This window comes from Chrysemys picta, chromosome 6 (assembly GCF_011386835.1).
Source record: "Chrysemys picta bellii isolate R12L10 chromosome 6, ASM1138683v2, whole genome shotgun sequence".
Lineage (NCBI taxonomy): Eukaryota > Metazoa > Chordata > Testudines > Emydidae > Chrysemys > Chrysemys picta.
In genome coordinates this window covers 60980899-60988013 of record NC_088796.1, presented here as the reverse complement: position 1 = coordinate 60988013, position 7115 = coordinate 60980899, and positions in this window count along the sequence as shown.

Below are 7115 nucleotides of genomic sequence, written 5' to 3'. Positions count from 1 at the left end.
GAAGTGCCGGCCGGGGGCGCAGGGTCTGGGGGCTGCCCGGCAAACCATGAAGCCGGTAGCGCTCGGGCAGCCGTTTTCGCGTGGCTGCGCCCCCACCTGGACTGATTAACACCAGCTTCTCAGGGAGCTTCCTGCTGCTTCCCTGAACCCATTTGAGGAGAACAGGCAGTCAACTGAAGTAGTAGGAGCCAGTTAGGCCCTTAAGACGCTGATATCTTCCCTCACCCAGGCCCTCCTATGAGCTGGCTTATTTGTCCCCTTCAATTGAGTGTTGAAAGCCACTATAGCTGGCACAGAACAGCAATCGTCAGTGAAAAGAAAACGCTCCTCTGGGGCAGCATTCAGAAAAAGAAAGAAAGCAAAGCAAGTTTTTCTATCTAAGCAGGAAGGAGCTCTCCTGAGATACATAGACACAGATGTTCACAGTGAGCCTTCCGGCCCCAGTGAGGATGTGAGTGGTGAGGAGATGCCTGATCTTCCAGTTAGTCAGAGTGAAGGTGACCCGGCAGCTACTGCAGCATCCATATCTCCATTTCAAATGGATGTAATCATGCACATTCCTGAAGAAAAGTGTAGATCAGAGAAGAGTGTGGTGGAGGTGCAAGAAAAAGCTGCTGCTGAGTTTAGTTCCTTAAGTCTAGATGATCCAGGACTGTGGACCCACTTGAGCAGTAGCCTGAGGGACTTCCTTGTACTGCATGGGCCACAGCAAGTGAAAAAACTTCATGTTCCCCAAAGACAATGAAAATAGTTTCCATCCAACACATTACTGGCATGACATCCCCAATGGTGACAAAGTGAAGAGGCCATGGCTTATGTACTCAAAAACCCATAATGCTGCATACTGTTTTTGTTGCAAACTCTTCCAGTCTAATGTTCCAGCCACATTGGGTTCTACAGGAACAAAGGACTGGAAAAATCTGGCATGCCATGAGAAGGCAGCAAATCACCAGAGAGCATTTCATAGGTGGAAAGAGCTTGAGATGAGACTAAGGTTAAAAGCCACCATAGATGATCAGCATCAAGAGAAGATTGCATCAGAGTCTCTTTACTGGCAAAATGTTCTGAAAAGGCTCATTGCCATTGTGAGAATGTTTGCTACCCAAAACCTAGCACTGTGTGGCACTTCAGATTAGCTGTATGTGCCAAACAATGGAAACTTCCTTAAAATTTGTGGAGCTGATGGCTGAGTTTGATGCTGTACTCCAGGAGCATCTAAGAAGAGTCACCACCCAAGAAATGTACACACACCACTACCTTGAAAAAACAATTCAAAATGAGATTATACAGTTACTAGCAACAAAAGTAAAACAGAAGACTATGGCAGACCTGAAGTCTGCAAGATATTACTCTGTTATTCTGGACTGCACACCTGACATCAGCCATACGGAACAAATAACTTTAATGGTGCGTTTTGTAACAACAACAGAACCTAATGAAAATGTGCCTGCAATGGTGACTGTCAGAGAGCATTTTCTAGAATTCATTGACATTGAAGAAAAAATGTGTTTCTTAAAAAGCTGGAAGATACGGGAATTGCGATAGCTGGCATGAGAGGTCAGGGCTACGATAATGGTGCCAACATGAGAGGAAAGAACAGAGGAGTGCAGGCACGGATCCAAGAGTTAAAACCTCGAGCTTTTTTTGTCCCATGCAGTTCTCATTCATTGAACTTGGTGGTCAGTGATGCAGCATCAGCTTCTAGTGAGGCTGCTGAATTTTTTAATGTAATTCAGAGCATCTATGTATTTTTCTCTGCATCAACTCATCGATGGCAAATTTTGAAACAACATCTGGGAACATCCTCTCTGCACTGAAACCACTGAGTGTCACATGATGGGAAAGTCGAGTGGAGGCGATAAAGCCTACGAAACACCAAATTGGGAAGATAGATGATGCCATAGTTGCCATTATGGAGGAAAATGCTATGATTAAAAGAACGAGGAGTACTTGTGGCACCTTACAGACTAACAAATTTGTTAGTCTGTAAGGTGCCACAAATACTCCTCATTCTTTTTGCGGATACAGACTAACACGGCTACCACTCTGAAACCTGTCACAATGCTATGACAGGAACTGTTCATGGGAGAACAGTGGCAGAGGGAAACGGAATCACCAGAAACATACATAACTTCACATTTCTGTGTGGCTTAGTGTTGTAGCACGACATACTGTTTGAAATAAATGTTGTAAGCAAGAGACTCCAAGGTGTCGACCTTGATATGTCTGGAGCAATGGAACAACTGGACAAAGCAAAGTCACATTCTGAAGAGTGCAGAAGTTGGCAGAGGAACTTCAAACTGAAGCTCTTTTCCCACCCATTCAAGAATACTAGAGTCACCGAAGAACAAGACATTTTGATTACAAGGCACGGGATAATCCGATAAGAGACCCCAAACAACAATTCAAAGTTGAATTCTTTAACCAGGTGCTAGATTGTGCAATATAGTCAGTTGAAGAACGTTTCATGCAGCTCAAGGATCACAGCAGTATATTTGGGATGTTGTATGATATTCCAAAACTCCTCACTATACCTGAAGAAGACCTACACCAGCAATGCAGGGCACTAGAGACAGTGTTGACACATGATGACATGTGTGATATTGATGCGAGTGATTTAGGTGATGAACTGAAAGCCCTTTCAAGATACATTCAGCAGCATCAACTCCAACGGCTGTTCTGGAATATATGTGCACAAATAAGATGACCACACTCTTTCCAAACGCTTTTGTTGCTCTGCACATACTTCTAACACTTCCTGTAACAGTTGCCAGTGGAGAACACAGCTTCTCCAAGCTGAAGTTAATAAAAAACACATCTACGCTACACAATGACACAGGAGAGGCTGGTCGGCCTTGCAGACAACTCAATAGCGCATGAGCTCGCTCAGCAGTGGACCTTCAGCAGGAAGCAGTTCGAATCTTTGCAACCAAGAAGGCACAGAAAGCACCACTTTGATTATTCAAACAGATAAAAATGCCAGTGTTTACTATGCAGACAAGAAAAGTTTCAAACGCCTGAACAGCAAATGTAAGTTAAGTGTTACTTAAAATTTTTGAACAAGGCATTTTAAGTTGTTAGTTCTCCTTTATCGGTGTAGGTAACAGAGCAGTACCATGAGAGGAGTAGAACAGGCAGAAGACAGAATTGAGACCTTTCAAAGTTTTGGCCCAAGCGAGGGGGCATAGAGGCATCATTTGAGCGCCCCACCTCAGGTGCCAAAATGTTGTGGGCTGGCCCTGGGTGTGGCCACACTTCAAATATTATGTCCAGTTCTGGTCACCCCATCTCAAAAAGGATATAGTGGAGCTGGAAAAGATTCAGAGAAGGACAACAAAGATGATCAAGGGTATGGAATGGCTTCCATACAAAAAGAGTCTAAAAAGAATAGGGCTGCTCAGCTTAGAAAAAGAGATGATTAAGGGAGGTTATGATAGAGGTAGATAAAATCATGAATGGTGTGGAAAAAAATGAATAGAGAAATGTTATGTATGCTTTCCCACAATACAAAAAATCAGGGACCATATAATGAAATTAATAGGCACCTAGTTCAATACAAATGAGGAAATAATTTTTCACACAATGCAAAATTAACCTGTGGAACTCATTTTCAGGGGATGTTGTGATGGCCAAAAGTATATCTGGGTTCAAAAAGAATAAGCTCATAGAGGATCAATGGCTATTAGCAAAGATGGTCAGAGATGTAACCCCATTCTTGGGGTGACCCTAAACTTCTCTCTGCCAAAAGTCAGGCAGGAAAGAATCTCTCCAAATTGCCCTGTTCTCTCATAATGGCCACTGCCAGAAGACAGGATACTTGGCTAGGTGGACCATTAGTATGACCCAATATGGCTGTTCTTATCTTAAATGAAAAATTGTGTTTCCTACCTTCTCTCCCACCCACACTCTAATTGGAGACTAAAGCAGGAGGCGGCCTTATATACCAATGCTAGAAGTCTAAATAATAAGATGGGTGAACTAGAGTGCCTCGTATTAAAGGAGGATATTGATATAATAGGCATCACAGAAACTTGGTGGAATGAGGATAATCAATGGGACACAGTAATACAGGGTACAAAATATATCGGAAGGACAGGTCATGCTGGGGGGGGGGTGGCACTATATATGAAAAAAAGAACAGGAGTACTTGTGGCACCTTAGAGACTAACAAATTTATTTGAGCATAAGCTTTCATGGGCTACTGCCCACTTCTTCGGATGCACAGACTGGAACATGTTGGTAAGACAACTCCCACCTTTTCATGCTCTCTGTATGTGTATATATATCTCCTCAATATATGTTCCATTCTCTGCATCCGAAGAAGTGGGCTGTAGCCCACGAAAGCTTATGCTCAAATAAATTTGTTAGTCTCTAAGGTGCCACAAGTACTCCTGTTCTTTTTGCGGATACAGACGAAAATGCTGCTACTCTGAAAACTATATATGAAAGAAAGCGTAGAATCAAATGAAGTAAAAATCTTAAATGAACCAAACTATACCACAGAATCTCTATGGATAGTAATTCCATGCTCGAATAATAAGAATATAGCAGTAGGGATAGATTACCAACCACCTGACCAGGATGGTGATAGTGACTGTGAAATGCTCAGGGAATTAGAGAAGCTATTAAAAAAAAACCCTCAATAATAATGGGGAATTTCAACTATCCCCATATTGACTGGGTACATGTCATCTCAGGACTGGATGCAGAGATAAAGTTTCTTGACACCTTAAATGACTGCTTCTTGGAGTGGCTAGTCCTGGAACCCACAAGAGGAGAGGCAATTCTTGATTTAGTCCTAAGTGGAGTATAAGATCAGATCCAAGAGATGAGTATAGCTAGACCACTTGGTAATAGTGACCATAATAAAGTTCCCTGTTGTGGGAAAAATACCACAGCGTAGCATTTAATTTCAGAAAGGGGAACTACACAAAAATGAGCTTAGTTAAACAGAAATTAAAAGGTACAGTACCAAAAGTAAAATCCCTGCAATCTGCATGGAAACTTTTTAAAGACACCATAATAGAGGCTCAACATAAATGTATTCCCCAAATTAAAAAACACAGTAAGAGACCCAAAAAAGAGCCACTGTGGCTAAACAATGTAAAAGAAGCAGTGAGAGGCAAAAAAGCATCCTTTAAAAAGTGGAAGTCAAATCCTACCGAGGAAAATAGAAAGGAGCATAAACTCTGGAAAATGAAGTGTAAAAATACAATTAGGAAGGCTAAAAAAGAATTTGAAGTACAGCTAGCCAAAGACTCAAAAAGTAATAGCATTTTTTTTTTTTTAAGTACGTCAGAAGCAGGAAGCGTGCTAAACAACCAGTGTGGCTACTGGATGATCAAGATGCTGAAGGACAATAAGGCTATTGCGGAGAAACTAAATTAATTCTTTGCACCAGTCTTCACAGTTGAGGATGTGAAGGATATTCCCAAGACTGAGCTATTCTTTTTAGGTGACAAATCTGAGGAACTGTCTCAGATTGAGGTGTCATTAGAGGAGGTTTTGGAACAAATTGATAAACTAAACAGTAATAAGTCACCAGAACCAGATGGTATTCACCCAAGAGTTCTGAAGGAACTGATATGTGAAATTGCAGAACTACTAACTGTAGTCTGTAACCTATCATTTAAATCAGCTTCTGTACCAAATGACTGGAGGATAGCTAATGTGACACCATTTTTAAAAAAGGGCTCCAGTGGTGACCGCGGCAATTACAGGCTGGGAAGCCTGACTTTAGTACTAGGCAAACTTCTTGAAACTATAGTAAAGAACAAAATTGTCAGACACATAGATGAACAAAGTTTGTTGGTGAATAGTCGACATGGTTTTTGTAAAGGGAAATCATGCCTCACCAATCTACTAGAATTCTTTGAGGGGGGTCAACAAGCATGTGGACAAGGGGGATCCAGGGGATATAGTGTATTTAGATTTTCAGAAAGCCTTTGACAAGGTCACTCACCAAAGGCTCTTAAGCAAAGTAAGCAGTCATGGGATAAGAGGGGAGGTTCTCTCATGGATTGGTAACTGGTTAAAAGATAGGAAACAAAGGGTAGGAATAAATGGTCAGTTTTCAGAATGGAAAGAGGTAAATAGTGCTGTCCCCCAGATGTCTTTACTGGGACCAGTCCTATTTAACAGATTCATAAATGATCTGGAAAAAGGGGTAAACAGTGAGGTGGCAAAATTTGCAGATGATATAAAACTACTCAAGATAGTTATGTCCCAGGCAGACTGCGAAGAGCTACAAAAGGATCTCTCAAAACTGCGTGACTGGGCAACAAAATGGCAGATGAAATTCAGTGTTGATAAATGCAAAGTAATGCACATTGGAAAACTTAATCCCAATTATACATATTAAATGATGGGGTCTAAATTAGCTGTTACCACTCAAGAAAAATCTTGGAGTCATTGTGGATAGTTCTCTGAAAACATCCACTCAATGTGCAGCAGCAGTCAAAAAAGCAAATAGAATGTTGGGAATCATTAAGAAAGGGATAGATAATAAGACAGAAAATATCATATTGCTGCTATATAAATCCATGGTGCGCCGGCATCTTGAATACTGCGTGCAAATGTGGTCACCCCATCTCAAAAAGATATATTGGAATTGGAAAAGGTTCAGAAAAGGGCAACAAAAATTATCAGGGGTATGGAACGGCTGCCATATGAGGAGAGATTAATAAGACTGGGACTTTTCAGCTTGGAAAAGAGACGACTAAGGGGGGATATGATAGAAGCATATAAAATCATGACTGGTGTGGAAAGTCTTATTTACTCCGTCTCATGACACAAGAACTAGGGGCCACCAAATGAAATTAATAGGAAGCAGGTTTAAAACAAACAAAAGGAAATATTTCTTCATACAACACACAGTCAACCTGTGGAACTGTTTGCCAAAGGATGTTATGAAGGGCAAGACTATAATAGGGTTAAAAAAAAAACTAGTTAAGTTAATGGAGGATAGGTCTATTGATGGCTATTAGCCAGGATGGGCAGGGATGGTGTCCCTAGCCTCTATTTGCTAGAAGCTGGGAATGGGCAACAGGAGATGGATCACTTGATGATTACCTGTTCTGTTCATTCCCTCTGGGGCACCTGGTATTGGCCATTGT